Source organism: Schistocerca nitens, chromosome 7, assembly GCF_023898315.1.
Source record: "Schistocerca nitens isolate TAMUIC-IGC-003100 chromosome 7, iqSchNite1.1, whole genome shotgun sequence".
NCBI lineage: Eukaryota > Metazoa > Arthropoda > Insecta > Orthoptera > Acrididae > Schistocerca > Schistocerca nitens.
This window is the reverse complement of record NC_064620.1, coordinates 138,360,764-138,386,500: the sequence shown is the minus strand read 5'-3', so window position 1 is coordinate 138,386,500 and position 25,737 is coordinate 138,360,764. Positions and strand designations below refer to the sequence as shown.

General features: G+C 41.9%; 1 protein-coding gene across 1 annotated transcript in view; it reads right to left on the bottom strand.

Annotated features, from left to right (window-relative positions):
• Window positions 1-24,974, bottom strand: part of LOC126195503 (sialin-like) — a 758,511-nt gene extending 733,537 nt beyond the window's left edge. The window contains exon 1 of the mRNA XM_049934131.1: window positions 24,845-24,974. The gene's annotated coding sequence lies outside the window, so the exon portion shown is untranslated. The remainder of the gene's footprint in view (window positions 1-24,844) is intronic.
• Between the last annotated feature and the right edge of the window lie 763 nt (window positions 24,975-25,737).

Below are 25,737 nucleotides of genomic sequence, written 5' to 3'. Positions count from 1 at the left end.
CAAGTCAGTATACCTGAAAAAGAGTACTATGCGTCTCAAAATACACTCAAAACAGAATAATCTACATCTTGGTAGACACAATCAACGCCATCGAAAACCCGATGGCAGCTTATGACCTGATATCAATCCGACAAAGCACCAGACACCTGAGCAAGAGACACAGATCGCGGTCATAACGTGTGGGCTTTCACGGGCGGCGTCTTCCTTAATTAAAACGGGCTAAGAGGCCATGGTGGAATAGCAGAAATTCTTCCTCCTGAAGTTTCGTTGCCAACTACTGTTCCACCACGGCCTCTTAGCTCTGAAGTTTTAATTAACGATAGATCGCGGTCTCCACAACACCCCAGCAATGATCAACAACGGATGATCTTGATAATTATTATAATAGGTGACCAAAAGTATCCGGACACCTGGTGGCTGAAAGTGACAAGTTCGTGGCGCCCTTCAATATTGTGTTGGCCCACCTTTACTTAGACTTGATGACAGCTTCCACTCTCGCATGCGTACGTTCAATCAGGTGCTGGAAGGTTTCTTGGGGAATGGCAGCCCACTCTTCACGGAGTGCTGCACTGAGGACAGGTATCGATGTCGGTCGGTTAGGTCTGGCACGAGGTCGGCGTTCCAAAACTTCGCAAAGGTTTTCTGTAGTATTCAGGTCAGAACTCTGTGCAGGGCATTCGATTACGGGGATGTTATTGTCGTGTAGCCACTCCGCCACAGGCTGTGCATTATGAACAAGTGCTCGATCGTGTTGAAAGATGCAATCGTCAGTCCTGAATGGCTCTTCAACAGTGGGAAGCAAGAAGGTGCTTAAAACATCAATGTAGGCCTGTGCTGTTATAGTGCCACGCATAACAACAAGGGGTGCAAGCCCTCCCCCCCCCCCCCCCCATGAAAAACAGGACCACACTATAACACCACCGCCTCCGAATTTTACTGTTGACACTACAAAAGCTGGCAGATGAGGTTCACCGGGCATTCGCCATACCCACACGCTATCATCGGATCACCACATTGTGTACCGTGATTCGTCACTGTACACAACGTTTTCCCACTGTTCAATCGTCCAATGTTTACGCTCCTTACATCCAAGCGAGGTGTCGTTTGGCATTTGCCGCCGTGATGTGTGGCTTATAAGCAGCTGCTCGGCCATGAAATCCAAGTTTTCTCACCTCCCGCCTAATTGTCATAGTACTTGAAGTGGATCCTGATGCAGTTTGGAATCCCTGTGTGATGGTCTGGATAGATGCCTGCCCATTACACATTACGACCCTCTTCAACTATTGGTGGTCTCTGTCAGTCAACAGACGAGATCGGCCTGTACGCTTTTGTGCTGATCGTGTCCCTTCACGTTTCCACTTCATTATCACATCGGAAACAGTTCACCTAGGGGTGTTTAGGAGTGTGTAAATCTCGCGTAGAGACATGTGGCACAAGTGACACCCAATCACCTGACCACGTTCGAAGTCCGTGAGTTCTGCGGAGCGACCCATTCTGCTTTCTCACGATGTCTAATGACAACTGTGGTCGCTTATATGGAGTACCTCGCAGTAGGTGGCAGCACAATGCACAAAGGTATGTTTTTGGGGGTGTCCGGATACTTTTGATCACATAGTGTATATACTTTCTAGAAAGCGTGATGTTTCTCGAAATTCAAAAACTGTTCAGAGGGTTTGCTGTAGCACACAATATGCCGTAAATGAAGTTGTACAGTTCAGTGGTAAGCCGGCATCCATGAGTCATCAGATGTCAGCAGCAGTAATCATACAGTTATCTGATCTGTGGAAAATAATAATTTCTAGATGTGGTGAAGACGATTCTCAATACAGGTAGGTATTTTCATGAAAATATTAAAGCAACGATTCCTCACGTGACTGGATAAGTGGTCAAGGATTTTTATGGCTGAGTAGGCGTCTGCAAGGGGGGTAAAGCGGAACTTCCCACATCCTCTCGTAATCTGGATATAGACGTTGTATTGATTACAGAATTTCTAGCGGCAGTTAACTCTGACGCAACAAAAATTCAGATTTAACATTGCCTTGCGGGATGGAAAGTACTGTGACTTACGCAATTACTACATACGGGCTAGTCGGAATAAGTCTAAATGCTTATGAGGGTGTTGCAGGATACGTTGTGCTGGGAAATAATTGTTAAGGAAAAATTTCGTAACGTTAAACCTTTTCCGAGTTAATTAGGTGGAAGTTAGCCAATCAGGCTGTTCCGCGCAAATGAAAGCGGCCTGCCAGAGACGGTATCGCGAAACATGTTCTTCGTTGAGCCGGCCGCAGTGACCGAGCAGTTCTAGGCGCTACAGTCTGGAACCGCGCTGCCGCTACGGGCGCAAGTTCGAATCCTGCCTCGGGCATGGATGTGTGTGATGTCCTTAGGTTAGTTAGGTTTAAGTAGTTCTAAGTTCTAGGGGACTGACGACCTCAGATGTTAAGTCCCATAGTGCTCAGAGCCATTTGAACCATTTTGTTCTTCGTTGGGTTTCGTAAAATCGAACCAGAAAGAGAAGTATGCAAAAATTGGACCTGGGGCGGTAGTAAAGATAGAACCCGAGCCAAAGGCTGAGCAGTCTCGTGCGCTGACATCTACGCTATGAGAACAAAAAAATGTTCAAATGTGTGTGATATCTTATGGGACTTGACTGCTAAGGTCATCAGACACTAAGCTTTCACACTACTTAACCTAAATTATCCTAAGGACAAACACACACACCTATGCCCGAGGGAGGACTCGAACCTCCGCCGGTACCAGCCGCACAGTCCAAGACTGCAGCGCCTCAGACCGCTCGGCTAATCCCGCGCGGTGCTATGAGAACAACCGACACTAACTGCATCTGGTGGGCCGCTTGAATTTGCCTGCTCAGTCACCTGACTGGCTAACTTCAATGCCAATTAACTCGAAAACGGTGCATCGTATCGAATTTTTTTCTTAACAGTTATTTTTCTTAGTAAATATTTCTCAGCACAACCTACCTTGCAACATCCTTACGCGCTCTTCAGACTGTTTCTAAGTGCCCAATGTATAAATAAACGTATAGTAGACTGTTCGCAGTAAATTGTGCCGATGTTTGGTGCAGCGGCACATTCAGCAATAACTTGCAGTCAAGATGGATGAGAACCTTTGCAGAATAGTGCCGAAACAGAATCCTCAATCCTTCCTCTCTCACTTCCTCGCACAGCTGTTACCGAGCTGCACAAAGGAACCGATCCAGCACCGTCGCCCGACGATTCACAGCACAACATAAACATGGCAGCAGTCAGCGGGCCCGTCATCCGTACCCAATTCCCTCAAGGCTGCGCCCTCCCCTTGCTGAACATCGGAATCACAAGAGCTCTCCGTTATTTCTCTGTGGACCAAGAAGGCCCATCATGGCTTGCTAATTCTACATTCAGTTTAACATGTCGGAGCTATCGCAGTAGACTTTGTAGACCACGGCCTTGTAGATGTGTACATTTGAACTGAATCAGTGGGTGGGTTTACCATGCGTTTGGGAACAGACGTAAAGTCTTCGCATCTTGGTGCTCTCCGAGGTAGCGTCCGGTGTCTGGGGATTGACGATTTTATGACTGGTGAGGATTTTTTTTTTAATTTTAACCCTTACGTTCGACATCGCGTTTTTAAACATTTTCTTACGGCCGAGTCTCTCTCAGCTGACTTTGGAGCAAACGACGACGTCGATGGGGACCGTAGCTACAATTTCCGTGACAACTTTTCACTTACTATTAGTGATCTGCCAACACAACAGAGGCAAGGTGTATAACCTCTTCGTTCCCTCGGTTCACACATGGGGATCTTCGTTCGTTATATTTTTCTCCGTAAACAGTCGTATTTTTTCGCTTATAGATCGACGGTCCTTGTGAATTTACAGCTGGTCGGACGCAGGAAATTGTTACTTCTTCAAATCGAAAAGGTATGTAAATAATTATTGTGCCTAAGTATTAGATAGGAATGGTTACTTATCCTGAAGGGAGTGTACGGGGGCACATCTGTATGTGGCACCCGAATATGATTTTATAAACGATGTATGTCTTTCATAGGCTTTATATCGCATACCCAGAGATACTGCTAGTGTTGGAGTAAGAGAGCGCTTGGCGCACAGTTGTAGGTAGCTGTCTGTGAGGGAAAGACGATGGAGAAGGCAGTTTTTGTGGAGTGCTGTGTGAAGCCACCAAATGTTAGATTAATGTACGTATGTCAATATTGTTGCACATGGAAGCAGAAGTCTTCATGAAACCAAGGTAAAGATGTTAAATAATTATGATTTCTGTTTTTGCCAGCGCGTTAGTATAGATGAGTTGGAGGATAAATTTTAATTGTTGAGTAACGTACGTAATGTACGTAACGTATGAAAACCGTTTTGACAAAAAGGCTAGTTAGATATTTCACTTTGTAATGTTTCTAAGATTTGTTAACAGAGCTATATCTGATTTGATGATTTGCATTTATGTAGGATTAGTGGAGGTACTTGCTGTTTAAATCTCAGTGTTTGTGAATCAATTGAGAGTTATGTAACTTCAATTGTCAGATGTTTTGAAAAGCCAAACTTAACTTGCAATATAATTTTGCCAAAAAACTGAGTGTTAGTAATTCACCATAATCAGTACCGCCTCCCTGTCGAGGTCATATTTTTTAAAGAAGTTGGATTTTCTTAAATGTTCTCGTTTATCAGCCAAATGAATTTCATGTGTATTTCAAGTATTATGGCCAACATTGCACACTGCTGAGCCTGTAGCTAGCATTAATATTTTTTGTGAGAGACCATAACATATCACGTTCCACCGTTGCTGCTTTAGAGGTAAGACAATTTACTTTATTTGCTAGTGCACAAGGACGAAAGTTATTAGTTCTGAACAGGGCCATAGGATTCAGTGACTAAGGTGCTGAATGTATTTGCAGTAACTGTATTTCTTTATTGGTATTGGGAGTTGCATTGCCCAATCAGTTCGTGTAAAGTTTTGCTAACAATAACACAGACTAAACACACCACTTACACTTACAACACGCAACACGACAATTCGAGTTCAGTACTCATTCCACACTTCAGACATTCAGTCAACGTAAACTTAAAAAAGTTTATTTCTTAAGAAAAGGATATTACACTTAATATTATTATCATATTCGAGTACCACATACAAAAGTGCCCCAGTACACTCCTTTCATAGAAATTTAAAAGGCGTGTAAATAATTATTGTGCCTAAATATTAGACTGAGAGCTTGTGTTTTTACCTGAAGTTCGCCAACTACTCTAGATGTTGAAAATTAGTTCAGACTTGTATAAATTTTGTTCTTTACTATGAAATAACCCATTTTCTAAATGTCGTAGTACGTGGACCTCATGTCATAATGCATATTTGCTAATTTCAATTTGGTCTACGATAATGGAAAGCTGAAATAACCGTTATCTCTACACTCCACGGCATACCATGAAATATTAACTTATGAGCAATTATAAGCTCTTCGTAATAACTGCAATGTGGAGTTATATGATTGGGAAGATGACGAATTCTCGTTTGTGACTGAAGATTGTCCTACTGAGCTCGATGAAACTGACTGGTAAACAATAAGAACGTTAAGATACGTACCAGTAACAAACAGAAGAGGACGTCCTTGTCTAGTTAATTCCTCAGACAGTGAAAACATTGATGATGTAGAAATTGTGAATAAAAAGCCAAGAAGAGCTGTGATGCAATCGGTTTCAGAAGTTAGGTTTTACAATGCTGACTAAATACTAAAATCTGTTGAGGCAAGAATACCTTAATATGTTGGGAACATGGCTGGAATTCCAATATAAGAGACATGTGTGTCGAATGTGGACTGTAACTATCTGCTGTGAAAAATAACTGTCTTGAAGCTTATCGTAAATATCTATTTACTGGCAGTAGCAAATTATTACTGGGCAAGATTCAATTCTCTTGTATAACTACAGAGGTTGTTAGTGGCAATTCGTGGTTGACGATTGCAATAGTAAGAGGAGGTGATTCACCACTTGGAGGACTAGAGAGCTATAACGAGAGAGATATTATATCCTTTCGTACATTTGCAATTGGAGTATTACCAAACAGGAATTATGGTACGTGTGTTGTGACTACGGACAAGCCATTTTCATTAAACACATCGTGGCTGAATGATCAGGCAAAAAACGAATAGAGAGAAAATGATCAGAAATGTGTAGACGAGTTACTTCACACACGAAAACAAAATAATCTCTTCGCTCCTGAGATAAAAAAAAAGTTGCAGGCAATTTTTCTTTTCATGTTTTTCAGGAAACTAATAAAGAAGTACTACACAAACGCAAATGAAATTTTTTTGATGATTCGGTAAGGCATAAATGAAGGTCCGCATACATGGACCTCAGGTCTCACTTATCGTGAAAATGCACTACTCTTCGTTTAGTGTTTTCTTACCTTTTTCTTCAATAAGAACATGTTATTTAGCAATACACATATTTCATTTTAAACAGAAAACTATAATTGTTAATAGGATTCTTAATGTTAATATTTTAGAATTATATGATTTCCAATACAAGTTTTCGTTAATGCTCTAAAACAAAGTCGTAACTGCAAGACAACAGTAATCTTACAACAATTTCTGCCCAGTAATAACAGATTTTAGTATTTAGTCAGCATTGTAAAACCTAACTTCTGAAACCGATTGCAGCACAGCTCTTCTTGGCTTTTTATTCACAATTTCACCTGCAAAGAAATACAAATTTATGAAACTGCATAATGACAATTATAATGAACGTATTTATTGCACACTACGTACTAGAGTTTTCTGTTGGACATAAAGGAAAGGGTGGTATTAATGACCTGCGAAATATGAGGTTTTGTAAAAGCCAAAGACGGGAGTTACGAAATAGTGAGTGCTATTTAAGAGGCTACATTTTCGTAGCACAGGCCTACACATGGACTCGGTTTCAAGACATCACACTGCACTTCGAAACTGGTTAAAAAGTGGCATGTCCCAAAATTTTCATCAGCTAGATCCAAAATCGAGGCAGTTATTTTTAACATTATTTCTTCACTTATATTCGACAATGTGTTGCGTTCTTTGGAAAACATTATTTAAGTAACATTAACCATGACACAGAAGTAAATTAAAAATTGTTTCAATTGCAATATTTTTCAGTCTGGATAAGGGAATTCAAGTGAAAATTTTAAATTTAGATGGAGGGTAATGTGAAACTGCTCAAATTTTAAGTCAGTATCCTTTGCAGTGTGTGGAAAAACACAAACTTTAAGAACAGTTAGTTTGTTATACAGTGATAACACTAATTTTGGTGGTGTGAAGAGGATGAGAATGAAAATGTGTTCAGACAAGTTCAAAGTAATTTCGAGAGACCTATTTTAGGAACTGATTGTTAAGCTCACAGTATACTCAAAGCAGTTCTGAAGAAAGTCGTGTCTATTGAAAAATACGAGAGGCGTTCAATATGTAATGCAACCTTTTTTCTTTTTTTTTTCTCGACCAATCCCGGCTGAAAAAATGAGGAATCTGTTGTGGGACATCGTGGAATATTTCCACCTCCAATTTTCATGAAATTGCGATAGGCAGCGGTGCTATACGTAGCCTTCAAAATGGCGTCTGTAACGGTGGTGCAATCCAAGCAGAGACCTGTCAATGATATTTTTTTTTTTTTGCGGAAAACCAGAGAATAGCAGATATTCATAGGTGCTATTAGAATGTCTATGGAAATCTGGCAGTGAACAAAAGCACGGTGAATCGCTCAGCGAAGCGTTTGTCATCACAGCAACGAGGCCGCACAAACCTGTGCGATTTCGCGGGTGCCGACCGGCCGTGCAAAAACAATGGTTCAAATGGCTCTGAGCACTATGGGACTTAACTTCTGAGGTCATCAGTCCCCTATAACTTAGAACTACTTAAACTTAATTAACCTAAGGACGTAACACACATCCATGCCCGAGGCAGGATTCGAACCTGCGACCGTAGCGGTCGCGCGGTTCCAGACTGTGGCGCCTAGAACCGCTCGGCCCCCCAGGCCGGCCCGGCCGTGCACGGCTGTCAGTCCTGCAATGCGTTCGTCGCCATCAAAGCGCAAACGACCTTCTTCTACATGACAACTCAAGGCCTCATACAAGTCCTCGCACGCAAGTGTAGCTCACAAAACTTCTTTGGACTGTTCTTCCTCGTCCACTCTACAGCCCGGTTCCCACACCTGACTTCCATCTGTTTGGTCCAATGAAAGATACACTCGGCAAGAAGCAATTCGTGGGCGATGGGGAGGTTACTGATGCTGCAAGACGTTGGCTCCGACGTCTATCAGTAGAGTCGTATCATGCTGGCATGCAGGCCCTCCCAGTAAGGTGGCGTAAGGCCGACGCATTTGACGGAGATTATGTTGACAAATGTTGACAAATTATGTTGAAGCTAAAAGCGTGGGGAATAATATGGTGTATTGTAATCCGGAATAAGACCAACCTGCTTACAGTAAAAAATATTTTGCATTACTTGTTGAACGCACTTGTATGACTGAATAAATAAATACATATGTGGTGTCTGTTCTTTCGCACATGAAAGGATACAATTTTAATCAATCAGCCACTATGAATTAAGATACAAAGGAATTGGCTGTGAGCGGGCATTGATTTAAATCAAAGGGAAAAGTTGAAAATATGTGGTGGGCGCGGTTTCGAACCATCACTCCTGCTTACAAGGTCACTGCAACTTCGCGGACCACCGTAAGTCCCAAATTCTAAACTTCTCTACACAATTCTAATGTAGTGCCGTTTCGCCTTAATTATATGTATGTGGAATGTATGTATATATGTGCGTGGAATCAGGTATACATGTATGCGGAATATAAACGCCTCAAAAAATGAGATCGCAGGAAGTGCAAAATCACTAAGCAGAAATGGCTAGAGGACAAATATAACGTCGTAGAAGCATATGTCACTAGGGCTAAGATAGATGCCGCCTACAGGAAAATTAAAGAGACTTTCGAGAAAAGAGAAAATTAAACCTGAATTTCAAGAACTCAGATGGAAAACCAGTCCTAAGCCAAGAAGGAAGGACTATGTAGAGGGTCTATACAAGGGCGAAGTACGTGAGGGCAATATTATGTAAATGGAAGGGAACGTAGATGAAGATGAGATGGGAGATACGATACTATGTGAAGAATTTGACAGAGAACTGCAACACCTAAGTCGAAACAAGACCCCGAGAGTGGACAACATTCCGTTAGAACTACTGGTAACCTCAGGAGAGCAAGCCATGACAGAACTGGAAAATGGAAATTTGTAGTAAGTTCCTGTGGTACCAAACTGCTGAGGTCATCGGTCCCTAGATTTACACACTCATTAATCTAACTTAAACTAACTTACGCTAAGGACAACACACACACCCATGCCCAAGGGAGGACTCGAACCTCCGACGGGGGCAGCCGCCCGAACCGTGGCAAGACGCCCTAGACTGTGTGGCTACCCCAATGCGACCGTGACAAAACTTTTCCATCTGGTGAGCAAGATGTATGACACAGGCGAAAATGCTCTCAGACTTCAAGAAGAATATAATAATTCCAATCCCAAAGACAGCAGGTGTTGACAGGTGTGAAAATTACCGAACTATCAGTGTAATAAGTCACGGTAGCTAAATACTAAAACGAATTCTTTACAGACGAATGCAAAAACGGGTAGAAGCCGACCTTGGGGAAGATCAGTTTGGATTCAGGAGAAACGTAGCAACATGCGTGGCAGAAGTGACCCTACGAATTATCTTAGAACATAGGTTAAGGAAAGGCAAACTTATGTTTATAGCATTTTTTCCATACATTTGTAGACTCAGCGAAAGCTTTGGATCAAATAAAGGCAGCGAAAGGCCATTTACAATTTGTACAAAAAACAAATGGCAGTTATAAGAGTCGAGGGGCACGAAGTGGAATCACGCGTTGAGAAACGAGTGAGAGAGGGCTGTAGCCTATCCCCGATATTATTCAATCGGTATATTGAGCAAGTAATAAAGGAAACAAAAGAAAAATTCGGAGTAGGAATTAAAGTCCAGGGAGAAGAAACAAAAACCTTGAGGTATGCTGATGACATTGTAATTCTGTCAGAGACAGCAAAGGACTTGGAAGAACAGTTGAACGGAGCGGAGAATATCTTGAAAGGAGGTTATAAGATGAACATCAACAAAAGCAGAACTAGAATAATGGAATGTAGTCGAATTAAATCAGGGGATACTGAGGGAATTGCATTAGTAAACGAAACACTTAAAATAGTAGATAAGTTTTGCTGTTTGGGCAGCAAAATAACTGATGATGGTCGAAGCAGAGAAGATTTAAACGTAGACTGGCAATGGCATAGAAAGGCGTTTCTAATAAAGAGAAATTTGTTAACATCGAGAATAGATTTAAGTGTCAGGAAGTCCTTTTTGAAAGCATTTGTATGGAGTGTAGTCATGTATGGAAGTGAAACACGGATGATAAACAGATTATTAGACAAGAAGAGAATAGAAGCTTTTAAAATGTGATGCTACAGAAGAATGCTGAAGAGTACACGGGTAGATCACGTAACTAATGAGAATGTGCTGAACAGAATTGCGGAGAAGAGGAATTCGTGGCACAACCTGACTATAAGAAGGGATCGCTTGGTAGGACATGTTCTGAGGCATCAAGGGATCACCAATTTAATACTGGAGGGAAGCTTGGAGAATAAAAATCGTAGAGGGAGACCAAGAGCTGAATACACTAGGTACATTCATAAGGATGCAGTTTGCAGTAGTCACTCGGAGATGAAGAGGCTCGTACAGGATAGAGTAGCATGGAGAGCTGCATCAAACCTATCTTTGTCCAAAAGAACAAATGCCATTTTGATCCAGTAGCCACTATGAATTAAGACACAAAGGTATTACAGACATTGTATGTGATTGGGAGTTGATTTGTGTTGTGTACATAGTTCCGCATAGTCAGTGCGTACACAATTTTCCCACTAGAGCGCGCCCCGTTAAGCACAAGAGCACTGGCGCAGCGCTCGTCCATCTCCGCACTACGAGATGGCGCTGCCTTAGAGACGGACCAAATTCTGCTTCCGGCGATCCGCTTATTAATATGTAACGCAGTCAATGAGATCGCTGCTAACGTAGAACCTTTTCTCCTCACGGATCACACTCGCGCAGTGATACATGAACGCATGAGGTATTATAACCAGTGTACAGACCTCCGATTAGTTAGTCTGCATTTGTCTGCACCAGTCTGTACCAGTCTGCATTAGTCTGTATCAGTCAATAGTCAAGTTTCAGTCTGCACCTAATAAGATTATCATATTCCTGTACATAGCCATGAAGAGAAATGTATAGACACTTTCTCAAGTATCAGAGATATGTGAGAATAAGATTAACGTAACAAGACTAAAGGAACTTCAGATTGTCAATTGTAAATAGCATCCATAATCAAGTTACATACGGTTTATGCTTGATACTATTTTAATAAATGTGTGTGAAAATTAATCAAGTTATGTTTAACGTTGGTCACCGTCAATCTGCTACTCTAAGCGTGCAAGTGGCATTTCTATCGTCTGACCTAACGGCAGAAGATAAACACGCCACGATAAGACCACGAGACATATTGCTGACACTCGCCTACTTCGTTAGAGCGACAAGTCAAATAATCTGATGGTGTGTGTACCGAGGTCTTACAGTACGCACACCACAACTTGAAGTAGTAGGGAAAGTTGAAAATATGTGCCTGACGGTGATTCTCGAGTCGAGTCTCCTGCTGATTGGGCAGATGTTCTGACCACTGAGCCATTCGGAAGCCTTGGTCATCGCAAATGCACGGACTTTCCGGGTTCTAATCCCGGCTCAGCACAAATTTTCGACTTTGCATACTGGCTGCTGTATGAAAATGGTAATTGTTCTTTCGGATATGTCCGAATTTCTGAAAGAATAGGCACCACAAATATATATTTTTAAGGCGAGGAAGGCCAATGATCTCTTCAGTGGGGATTCACTCCAGGTTCGAACTCTCACAGGAATTTCCGAAATGCCGCTAGTAATAAGTGCGTTATAGCACTTAACGTTCCACGTATGATGCACAAGCGTATCGTGAAACAAGCTAATGTTGCCCTCTGAGAGGATTTTGAATTTTGACAGCGTGTGTGTCTAATGGGTAAAGGTATCGGAGTGTAAATTTTGAATACGGTGAAATCAACAGTAAAACTAAACGGACTTTAACCTTGGGAGTTAATGAAAGTGGTAAAAATCATGTGTAGATGAAAAAATAAACCGTCGCCAGCCAATTAGGCACATTAATTTGGAAACATATGTTTAAGAAAATTGAATATTGGTTGTTGAAGTTACTTTCATTAATATTTCCCCTTGAATAGCGCACAGCATACAAACTGACACAGGGCACTCTGACCTGTGTGTAGCAGCAGTCACCAATAACGCACACACATTTGTACCAAGCTCATACTAATAACAGCTACACTCAAGGTAATTTCTTAAACCAGTACTGAAATGTTACTGCAAGATGTGCAGAACTAAATTTGAACATGAGGGGCTTCTATATTATCTTACATGTAAAAACACAAATAAAGATAAATAATATCATAAATACACTGTTTATACTCTTCTACATATATCAGTTTTCCTTAGTGGCATTAACAGTCCAATTATCTTTCTAATATGTGGAGGATATGATGGGGACCCATAAACTAGTATAGTGTCACTAGTCAAGCTCTATGATTACTTCAGTAAAAAGACTAATTCAAACAAAGCTAATCCTTCACTTCACTTGGAGTAGTTCATAATTTACTTTGCAAGACAAAAAATTCAACGCTCAGCTTAACTAACTTCGGAAAAGGAACCATTCATGATAGAAATGAAAACCACACTATTTTTAAAATAAGCTTAACTTATTTGTCTTTTTTATCGCCTGTGAAGCAGGTATTTTAGGCAATAACATTTACAAAATCTGACACTGTATTCCTGAAAAACTATACTTTGCAAGAAACTAAGCGTACTTTAGCAAAATCCTATCTAACTTCACTTTTGTGGTTTTAACTTTAACTTTCGCTCCTCCATTTACATTTGACAAACAAAAATCACTTTCCAGAATGAGATTTTCACTCTGCAGCGGAGTGTGCGCTGATATGAAACTTCCTGGCAGATTAAAACTGTGTGCCCGACCGAGACTCGAACTCGGGTCCCGAGTTCGAGTCTCGGTCGGGCACACAGTTTTAATCTGCCAGGAAGTTTCAAAAATCACTTTGAAACACTTGAATGTAAGAACTGTTCGTTTAAAACAAGGTGCTCAGTTTTAGTAGCACTAAGGACAGGACCCTGCATAGGTTCGTGATGAGGATAGAAGATATGATTCCGGACACAGATTTACAGCATTTGGATTATTGTTAAAACCACACACACACATTAACTGGCACAATGCCCATATATGTATGAAGTTAGTAAAGCAGTGGCGAAGTTTTGGTGGCAAGCGACATGGCGGCTAACTGTACTCAGGGCTCTTGATGTCCGAATGCTCTATAAAATTTCTTCTTTGAGTCGGATTTTCAACATATTAGAGCCATTCCTATTTGCCGAGAATACCAAGTAATAGCCAGACCCACATCCGAGACAAAAATCCTTTGCAAAGTAGCTTCCAATTGCCTCTCTGGCACCGTCTAAGTGTACCGTGCCACGGCTAGCCACGTACTGTGTACCGTTCACACCAAGGAGCCGCCCAGTTCGACCGCCAAAACCACCTTTTACATCGCGCCATGCCGCTTTTGTTGCAGAGGGACTTCCCACCGTCTTTTATATACTACAAATACAAGTGCCCTAAGCATGAACCAGCTTTCAATAAACATTGTCTTTCTTATAAACATACACATATTATAATTATTTATTATTTTAAGAAATCATTTTGCTTTTTCCATATATATATTACAAAACTCTAATTTTCTCGTCACAAATCAATAACTTTACGTAACAAAGAATACACCCTCCATAATTTCAGATACACAGTTACATAATATGGACCTACTTCTAATCGATATAAGTGTTACAGCGTGGATAAGTTGAGAATTTGGGTCTGATGGGTGGCATAATAGGATAGTCCTTGCACTTACGATGATCACTGTGTTCTGATGGCTTAGTGGTAAGAGCATCTGCCTAGTAAGCAGGAAAGCCGGGTTTGTATCACAGTCTGGCACAACTTTTCAACTTTCTCCATTGACTTAAATCAATGCACACTGGCAGCCAATGTCTGTAGTCCCTTTGTGACTGAATAAATAAAGATTAACGTTTCAGTAAACAGTTAAGAGTTTAAAGTAACTACAAAAATATGTCCTCGGTTGGAGACCAAGAAATATGGTAGGCATATCTACGGGCGCACAGGAAAGGAAATACCATTTTTCCATCAAAAGAGAGAGAAAAAAAGAGTGAGGAAATTTTCAACACAATTGGAGCTCGAACATGCAGTCATAGAACTGCGAATTGTGCTGTTCAATCGAGATGGTTGCACAATAATGTGACAAACTGGAGAGACGGAAGCCGCTTTAGTTCAGTCCTAGGTTGTTAAAAGTCGACTCTACCGGCAAGTTTCAGAGTGGTTCTGGGAGATTTCCCACGTCCATCTAACCGTATGCTGGCGCTCGGCTGCAATTTGTCTAAAGAGCTAAAAGATGTAGCTGCCAAAACTCGTTGTGTTCAACTTTATTTCCGCCGATTAATACTGAAAATACTGCAGGACCTTGGACGCAAGTAAGCATACTCCTTTCGAACAGGCCTCGGGGGTCCAATGGTACCGGCCGACCGCCGTGTCATTGTCAGACGTCTGACGTCATCGGAAGCGGCTACTGGGGCGCGAGGCGTCAGCTGACGGCTCTCCCGGCCGTTGTTAGTTTTCGTGACATGCAGCCGCTTCCATTCGGTCAAGTAGCTCCTCGGTACCCATCACGAGGCTGAGTGAACCCTGGTAGTTTTAACAGCGCATGGCGACCCGGATGGTCACCCATCCAAATGCCAACCACGCCCGATGGTGCTTAACTTCGGTGATCTCGAGGGAGCTGGTGTATCCACCGCGACACGGCCGTTTACCTAGTACGCATACAGTAAATGGAAAATAAAAGCATAGGAAGCATGAAAGTAATGTTACACCCGTTAAAGTGATCAGATGAGAATTTTTGTAAGCAAACATAGTGTTTTAACCGGCATGAAGTCGAATAATATTTTTTTTTATAAATTTTTATCCCTGTTTCTCCACTTCGATATATTGAACATTTCTCAGTTTACTATTTTTCTAGTTCAGATCTTTAATTTTCAGTTTCAACCTAACGTTATGGGGGCATGAATAGATGTTTGTTGTCAACATCTGCAACGTTTATTTCGTAAATCGCTGCGTATCCTGGATTTAGCCAAGTGAAGTTGTAGTTCTTTATCCTTGAATGTAAAAGCTATCATCCATATTTACATTAATAAAATAACAAATAATATGTACTATTCAAATATGCTTACCGTATAGGTACAAAGTAATCTTCCTTAAGAATACAGATACTAAGTGTAAAACTATCAATCATTTTAAGATACATGAGATTTGTGTGCTCCTTGCCCAGCTTAGTTTTTAGGTCACGTCTCGTTTTTAATACCCGCCGAATGCGTTGCTGTAAACCAAAGTACTGACAATTTTTGAATCTTGCCCACCCTTGGAAAAATTTCTGCGGAGCCCCATGGTTGAATACTTCACTACTTCCTGCGTCACACTAAGGTTGAGCAATGAATAGTATATTTTTCCTTTACTGTATTCCTGAGCATCATTGCTGTTTTCCAGCTATGCATCATGGTTGACAAATATCATTGCGATGTACAAGATACGTACTGTGAGGCTGTTATCAGTATGCCCAACTCATTATACGAATGCCGGAGGAACGCGGACAGCAGGATTCGCCGGCAGTTTGTGAACACCAGCTAAGTAGCGTGTTGTTACGTAACCGTACGTGTCCGCAAATCTGTGGTGTCTGCAAGTCTCCGTGTCCAGATATTTAAAGAGCCGTCTACACTCTGTTCTAGAGTGGACACACATCTTAGTCCTAATACAAGCTCTTGTGAAGTTAAACTAAGCGAGGTGGCGCACCGGTGAGAGACCGTACTCAGATTCAAGAGGACTACGGTTCAAATCCCCCTCCCGCCGTCCAGATTTACCTTTCCAATGGTTCCTGCGAACTGCTTGATGCAAGTGTCGCAATGATTCCTTTGAAGTGGACGCGGCCGATTTCCTTCCCGTTCTTTCAAAATACAAGTTTGTCTTTCGTGTTGATAAATAACCGCGTTGACGACGGGAGGTTAAACAATGATTTTCTTCCGTTACTGTGCAACGAACACTTTCTTCATCAATAAAGGGTGGCCTCAGTATATGAAGCCATAAGACACGTTGACATTTTGAGGGGCTGTTTTTGGCGGAAGAGGTCAAACAGCGAGGACATCGGCCTCATTGGACTAGGGAAGGACGGGAAAGGAAGTCGGCCGTGCCCTATCGAAGGAACCATCCCGGCATTTGCCTGGAACGATTTAGGGAAATCACGGAAAACCTAAATCAGGATGGCTGGACGAGGGATTTAACGATCGTCCTCCCGAGTGCGAGTCCACTGTGCTAAGCACTCAGCCACCTCGCTCGGTGACATTTTGACACATTCACCTCCAATGTTTGCTATCACTAATAATACAAAAGTTGCAGAAATTAAACGCGTAAGTGTTACAATACCTCACATTCACTTACGGTCCTTATCAATGTAATTACAAAAAAATCAGAATATTCTGTATGATTCATTGATCTTTCCTCATGTTTTTCCAGTGATGTGGTCAGGTTTGTGCAGTATCGCTTGTACTGCCATGCTCAGGGTGACAATTATTGAGCTATGTGAAGAAAACGTAAATTAGTTACAAACTACATCGTGCACACATTTTATTCAACATGTAAACGTCATTACAGATATTCGGATTTACGTTATGACATGTTCGATATGCCTACCGCCATTGGCGATGATGTGGCGCAGATGAATAGCGAAATTTTGCACGACCCACTGAAGTGTCGGAACATCGATGCTGTCGATGACCTCCCGAATGGTCGCGCGGTAGCGTTCTCGCTTCCCGCGCCCAGGTTCCCGGGTTCGATTCCCGGCGTGGTCAGGGATTTTCTCTGCCTCGTGATGACTGGGTGTTGTGTGATGTCCTTAGGTTAGTTAGGTTTAAGTAGTTCTAAGTTCTAGGGGACTGATGACAATAGATGTTAAGTCCCATAGTGCTCAGAGCCATTTGAACCTCCCGAATGGGTGTTCTCAGCTCATCAATGGTTTTGGGGTTATTGCTGCACACCTCGACTTTAATATAACCCCACAAAAAGAGTCGCATTTGTTCAGATCCGGAGAATATGGCGGCCAATGGAGGCCCTTGACAGTGCCCTCTGGGTACCCCTGTGTCAGAAGACGGTCCCCAAAGTGCTCCACCAGGACATGAACCACATCTTGTCGAAATCAGGGTCCCTTTGGTTAATGGGGAAGCAATCATCTTCCACTACCTTCAAGTACCATTCGGTAGTCACCATGCTATCAAGGAATATCGCATCGATTACTCCGTGACTGGGCATTGGACACCACACTGTCGCCCGTTGCGGGTGAAGAGACTTTTCCATCGCGAAATGCGGATTCTCAGTCCCCCAAATGCCCCAATTTTGCTTATTGACGAACCCAACGAAATGAAAGTGGGCTTCGTCGCTAAACAAAAATGGTTCAAATGGCTCTGAGCACTATGGGACTTGACATCTGAGGTCATCAGTCCCCTAGAACTTAGAACTACTTAAACCTAACTAACGTAAGGACATCACACACATCCATGCCCGAGGCAGGATTCGTACCTGCGACCGTAGCGGTCGCGCGGTTCCAGACTGAAGCGCCGCTAAACCAAACCACGTAATTCCCATCATGCCTCAAGGCTAGTCGTATAGTTTGAACGTAATTACGCAAACCGTTCAGAAGTCATGACGATTTCATTTCATGTAGTTCAATAACTGTCACCCTGAATGTATAGTTCAAGATATTGTATGTATTGTATATCATAAAATTCGAGGGATTTCGAATGCGTCACAACAAACGAAAAGTGGATATCATGCGGCGCTACAACCCCACATTCGTAAAAGTCCGTGGTTCACAACGAGTCACTTGGACAGGTCAACGATTTCCACCATCATTCGACTCCGCTTCAAACATTCTTCTTTTCCTCTATATCTACAAATAATAAACATTTACTGTTCTCCTGCATATGAGTGTCAGTGTTAGTGAGAAGCTGATGTGTTCCACATCTTCTTTCCAACTGTGAAAGACACTCCCTCAGTCAGCTTGTTCTGTTTTGTTTATTATAGATATTCGCCTTTATGAAGTGATCGTTAATCTTCTTAAGGGGCTCCGGAAAGGCTCAAAATCATGAAAAGTTCAATTTTTACTTTTTTGCGTTTTCTGAATCTGCAGACTATTACCTTTTAATAGATATATAATTTATTCAATTCCGAAGACTACAACTATTTTTAAATTTTTTTTGAAATGTGTTCTACATGGGCGTGACCCACTGTGGCGCTGTTAAACTGCTGTCAAATGGTGTTATTATTAACGTCCGTGTTCATCAGGTACATTTTAGTGATGTGAGATAAAGTATGTGTTGTGGCTAACCTGTGATGGTTCAATATATATCTCTGGTGTGATTGTCGATTGTTTCATGTTTATTTACTCTGTCGTTATCTCGAAAATATTCGTAATTAATTCTGTTTCTTGAGTCTCTGTTTTGTTGAAGTATAATAATGAGTAAAAGTAAAGTTATTAGAAATCCTCTGAAGGCTTTTAAGAAAAGGAGAAATGTTGGAAAGCCAAAGGTATGTGTTATTACTGTAAACAATAAAGACGATGAAAATCCCCAACATAGCTTGTGTCCCAAAGAAGAAGACAGTTGGTGTAAATATAACAAAGGATTGCTAACTGGTGAAGTGTACCCTCATAAGCATAGTCTGCCTCATGCAATAATGGAGGTGATAAAACCTATTTTCAGAGACTTAGCAGCACCTGAACTGTTGAAAAAGTGTATTCACGGAAAAACTCAAAACCCCAATGAAAGTGTAAATAGTGTTATATGGTCGAGAATCCCCAAGACTGTATTTGTTGGAATAGAAACAAAAAATGGTTCAAATGGCTCTGAGCACTATGGGACTCAACTGCTGTGGTCATAAGTCCCCTAGAACTTACAACTACTTAAACCTAACTAACCTAAGGACAGCACACAACACCCAGCCATCACGGAACAGAAACACTTCACTTTGGTGTGTATGATGCTGTTGCGACTTTCAATGATGGCAACATTGTAAGGTGCAAGGTATTTAGAAATATGGGAATGAAGATAGGTTCTAACATGGTATGAGCGATGCTTGCTTTAGACAAGGAACGCCTTCGGGCTGCAGACAGGGCTGTAAAGAGTCTAGAAATACAAGCAAGAGTAAACAGGAGGAGGAACAAGAGGAAGCTGGAGGAGGAGTTTGCAGAGGATGAAGATAATCCATCCTATGGACCTGGAATGCACTAAAAAGTTGATTCAATCTTTGTCGCTCGATTCCCAAAACTTTTATTTTCTCATACTAATTACATGTTTTCTAAGGATCTTCCAAACATATTTGTTTCAAACTTTCAGTAAATGTTACACAGTACCTTCTGCATAATTTAACACAGCCTTTTTCCAAAAAACTGTATATTTTTGAATATATAAATAAAAAATTGCAAAAAATGTTGTGAATTTTCATTACAATTGAAAAAAAATCATTTTTAATAACTGAACTAAAATTTTGTAAAATCCCTGTGTTAAGTTGTAGCCCATATTCCAATAAATAATCTGTAAAAAGTTCAACTTCCTACCTCAAATACTTTGTGAGGAAAGATGTAATTTATAAGCATTATTTTAACATTGCAAGCATAGGGCGTTCCGGAAACCCTTAAGAGCTCGAGGAAAAACCCCACATTCATAAAGCGATTGTTAATTTTCTTAAGAGCATTGGGAAAAACCTGTAGATTTTTATAGTATTCACATTTTCATCTCTCCGTAAGAGCTTATGCATCAATTTACGAAAAATAGTAAATTGATAATAAAAAATTAGCCAGTTCTAGTGCGACTCTCACATAAAAGAAATATTTTTCGTATGATATAATTACAAATTAACAAGTTCTAATTTTTTGTTTACTTATATTGTGGAACCTTGTTTCTTGTCAAATTTCCTGATTCTAGGTCTACGGGAAGTGCGCTACAGGTTTTGATAAGTTAGTCTTAGGCTATCAAACTGTGTGTCATAAATGGCCGTATATTTTAACTTAATTAATTTATTAACTTGATACGCCAGAGTGTTCGAGGCAAAAAGGATGTTAATAGACGGACAGACAAGGCGACAGACGGATAAAAAAGACAATTTTTTTCATTGTATAAAATTACAAATAAACAGTTTTCGGCTTTTTCCTTTTCTTGTACTGTGAAACCTTGCTTCCTGCCAAATTTCGTGATTCTGTACTCATGTTCAGAAAAAAACAGAACACCTCGAACGACTAGAGATAGGACGGTCATATTCGTAGAACATGTACATTAGCGTGTTCTGCAAAACTGGTTAGCATTTGAAAAATGACGGGTTGCGTGTTCAAGATCAACATCGATATCGCGGCGCAACACCACCTACCGGTAAAATGTGCCTGCGGCTCTCGCTGTCGCTATGAACCGAAGGTAATGGATCCGTGTAACTTGAGCAGACGTGCAGGATGCTTCACAGACGTACGCGCGAACCCTACCGTCAAATCAGTGAGTTTTAAAGAGGATGCATTATTGGCAAGAGAGAATGTGATGCAGCCATCCGGGAAATTGCTGCTCGTGTGGGGCGAAGTGTTTCAGCAGTGCAAGGAGTGTGTGCAAAATGGTTCACGGAAGACCGTGGAACATGACGAGAAGTGTCAGGTCGCACCGCCCTGACCCCCCCCCCCCCCTTTCCCTAGAAGTTCGACACCTCATCTGAATGGCAGTCCACGACAGATTTGCTTCCTCCTGGGCTCTGGTGCAACAGTGGAACACATCGCACACTGTCAGGAGTGACAGTCCGTCACCGTTTATTACGGCATGGGTTACATGCGTGTCTTCCACTTTCCTGCCTACCTTTAACGAATGTGCAGAAACATGCTAGACGGCAGTGGCGTATGGAACGAAGTCGTTGGATGCATGAACGGCATTAGATAGTATTTTCGGACGAATCCAAGTTCTACTTGTTCGGAAATGATGGCTGCATTTTGGTTCGCCGCAGACAAGGGCATCAGCATCACAGTGACTGCATTCGCACAAGGCATACAGCACCAATTCACGGCCTGATGGTATGGGATGCTATTGGGTACAACCACAAATCACAGTTGGTGCGTGTCCAGGGCACTGTGACCAGCGTGAACTAGGTGAATAACATCCTGTGACCCATAGCCATACCCTTTCTACACAACACCCCAGACGCCATTTTTCAGGACGGCAATGCACGACCACATATTGCTGCACGAACACGTGCCTTCTTGGTGTCACAGTGTAAGGGGTGCACCACCCTGCTGGAGCAAATGGAATTTCTATGTATTGCTCACGCGCTGCCTGCGACAGAAAATATCTCTACTGCAATACAGTCGCAGGTCAGAGCAGTCTCGGCAGCAGTTGCAGTCGCTCGCTGCTACAGAGCAGTTGTCTGTCGCTGGTACAGCGCAGTTCATAGCCATGTATTGTAAACTAAATTTTATTATTTTTATTGGCGTGCGCGTATTTAAGTCACTCGTCTGAGATGTTAATATGAATTTCTTTCAATCTTTTTGTGATTCGTCAACACCAGTTGACCCAAATTTGTAATATTCAATTTTTCATATAATGGATTGCAGATATTTATAAATAATGTAATTTTCAGAATATAATTTTTACCAGTCAACAAAAAAAGGAAGGAATAATTTTGCCTTAAGTCATTGCCAATCCTGACCCAGTCATTTAATTTTAATTTTAATATTTCAGAAATTTTCTCAGGTCATAGTCATGTGTTCTTTAGTAATCAGACGACTAGCTGTGCAGCTATGTCAATAATCAAAGTCAGTTTTTCTGATAATTCAGACCTCAGACAAATGTTGTCCAGTATTAGCAGATAGGCCAGCATTGCACTAAGCTGTGCCATTTACGAGCAGATATATAGACAGTGTTATCCGACGAGACCATCATGAGGTAAGAATTTTTCAGTTTATTTCTCACGGACAGATTCAGCTTGATTTCACAGGGCCATGGCGTAGCGCTGCTTACGTCAAAATTTATCAGTTTTCATGAGTTAAGATATAACAAAAAATTATCATTTTTTATTTTATACGAGAAGGTTATAGCAGGACGTCTGCCTTTGGCTCTAGCCCGCCAAAGTACCAGTGCTGTCGCCAGTAAAAAATATGTGGCATATGGTGAAACGACGGGTGCAGCGTTGTCACCCAATGCCAACCACAAGAAATGAACATTGGAACCGGGTGAATGCTGCATGGATGGCTATACCGCAAGATGCCATTCGCGTCGATGCCATCACGCAGGGAACGCTCTCGGAGCCCGTGGCGGACCCTGTACGTAACATGTTGAACCGAGGTGACTGAAATGCTAATCATTTCTGCATAACACACTAATGTGCAGGCCCGGTGAATATGAACGCCCTATCTCTAGTCGTTCAAGGTGTTCCGTTTTTTTATCTGAACATGGGTGTAGGTAATTGGGAAGTATCCTAAACGTTTTATTAGCGAGTTTTCGAGTATCAAAATATGTGACACAAATGGCCGTATCTTTTGCTAGCATTGACTTAGAAGCTTAAACCTTAAACACTGCCAAGGGACCATAAATTTTAATATGAACATAAACTTGATCTTTATACGTCTATTCGTTCCTGAGAAATATGGTTCTTAACATTGGGACAGAGACAGATAGGAAGACCAACGACAAAGCGATCCTATAAGCGTTCTGTTCTACATCTAAATCTACATGGATACTCTGCAAATCACATTTAAGTGCATGGCAAAGGGTTCATCGAACCACCTTCACAATTCTCTATTATTCCAATCTCGTATAGCGCGCGGAAAGAATGAACACCTATATCTTTCCGTACGAGCTCTAATTTCCCTTATTTTATCGTGGTGGTCGTTCCTCCCTATGTAGGTCGGTGTCAACAAAATATTTTCGCAATCGGGGAAGAAAGATAGTGATTGGAATTTCGTGAGAAGATTCTTCCACAACGAAAAACGCCTTTCTTTTAATGATTTCCAGCCCAAATCCTGTATCTTTTCTGTGACATTCTCTCCCATATTTCGCGATAATACAAAACGTGCTGCCCTTCTTTGAACTTTTTCGATGTACTCCGTCAGTCCTATCTGGTAAGGATCCCACACCGTCCACAGAGGACGGACAAGCGTAGTGTAGGCAGTCTCCTTAGTAGGTCTGTTACATTTTCTAAGTGTCCTGCCAATAAAACGCAGTCTTTGGTTAGCCTTCCCCACAACATTTTCTATGTGTACCTTCCAATTTAAGTCATTCATTATTGTAATACCTAGGTATTTAGTTGAATTTACGGCTTTTAGATTAGACTGATTTTTCGTGTAACCGAAGTTTAACAAGTTCGTTTTAGCACTCATGTGGATGACCTCACACTTTTCGTTATTTATGGTCAACTGCCAATTTTCGCACCATTTCTAAATCGTTTTGCAGTTTGTTTTGATCTTCTGATGACTTTATTAGTCGATAAACGACAGCGTCATCTACAAACAACCGAACACGGTTGTTCAGACTGTCTCCCAAATCGTTTACATAGATAAGAAACAGCAAAGGGCCTACAACACTACATTGGGGAACGCCAGAAATCGTTTCTGTTTTACTCGATGACTTTCCGTCAATTACTACGAACTGTGACCTCTCTGACAGGAAATCACAAATCCAGTCACATAACTGAGATGATATTTCATAAGCACGCAATCTCACTATGAGCCGATTGTGTGGTACAGTGTCAAAAGCCTTCCGGAAATCCAGAAATACGGAATCGATCTGAAATCCCTTGTCAATAGCACTCATCACTTCAATGTGAATAGAGAGCTAGTTGTGTTTCACAGGAACGATGTTTTCTAAACCCATGTTGTCTGTGTGTCAATAGACCGTTTTCTTCGAGGTAATTACTAATGTTCGAACACAATATATGTTCCAAAATCCTGCTACATATCGACGTTAACGATATGGGCCTGATATTTAGTGGATTACTCCTACTACCTTTCTTGAAAACTGGTGTGACCTGTGCAACTTTCCAGTCTTTGGGTACGGATCTTTCGCCGAGCGAACGGTTGTATATGATTGTTAAGTGTGGAGCTAACGCATCAGCATACTCCGAAAGGCATACTCCGAAAGCATAGCCCTAGAAAGGCCAATTTATTTATCAAGTCACATGTTAAAAATTTAGTGTGGAACAAATTTTGATAGCTTATATACTCTGTAAATATGCATTTATGTACTCTCCCTGTACAACTAAGTATAGATTCCAAACAAGTATTTTGTGTGGCTAAATGGAGCACAAACTCTGGGGGCCATGTGAAAGTTCTAACAGCTCTACACCGCGGTACCCGCACAACGAGCGGATTTTTGAAGGATATTCCACTGAGTGTGCCTCGTGGCAGAATTTTGATGTCGAGGAATAAAGTCGCCTATACATCGGCACGAACGCGCGCGCGGAAGTGTGCCCGCCAAACGGCAGAAAAGCAGAGAAAGCGGTAGCGCCGTGCCGGCTCTGGAATATTCTACTTACGTCAGCCGCTAACGGGGCAGCACGCTCGCTAGTGTCGCTCCGCGGACTCCGGACTCGGCTGCAGAGGTGCGTACTCCTCTCTGCCGGCTGCTAGACTAGCAGGTGTTTTCCCTTGTGGCTCTCGCGTGGTGTGGCTCTGTCAGTAGCCGGTTGACATTCCGCGACTCCGCCGTTGCGCCAGGTCGCGCCGGGCCTGGTGGGGGATACCCGAGGCACAGCCGTGAAAGCGGGAAGGCGGGTCCATCCGCCGCCGACCCGTGGCCCAGTGCTGGCAGTAGAGCAAAGCGCGGAATCGCGAACAACATCGGTTTTCGGTGTACGATCGTCGTGAGGTTGGAAATCCACCCCTCTTTTTCATGACCTGTGTCAACATGTTTCGAGAGTGTGACAGTGTGTCATTTAGTTCGGTAGACGAAGGACTATCTGCCTGCCGTCTCTGTTGTTGTTGTGTTGTTGTTACTGTTGTTGTTGCCATTGTCTCCATTGACATGAAGTACTTCAGGCCTGCAGTATTTGTTGTGGTCTTCAGTCCGAAGACTGATTTGATGTAACTCCTGTGCAAGCCTCTACAAATTAGTGGTGGGAACAAGTGAATGAAAACAATCAATTCACTCAGTTGTTGGTAAACAACCGACTCATTCGGTTGTAGTTTCACACATCGGTTGAATTATTCATTTATTCTTTTGAATGAAACCAGCCCGTAGGAGCAACAGAATGAAAATAATCGGTTCAGCAGGTTAGAGTTTCAAGTGCCCATTAGACTATTTTTTCTTTTCAGTGAAATCATCCGCAGCGCCCTCAGTTCTGAGTAGAAACACTCGATCCTTTTGGCATTGTTATATCATCATTTTGGCTACACTGTTATCGCCTGTCGTCACTGTTATTGACGTTAC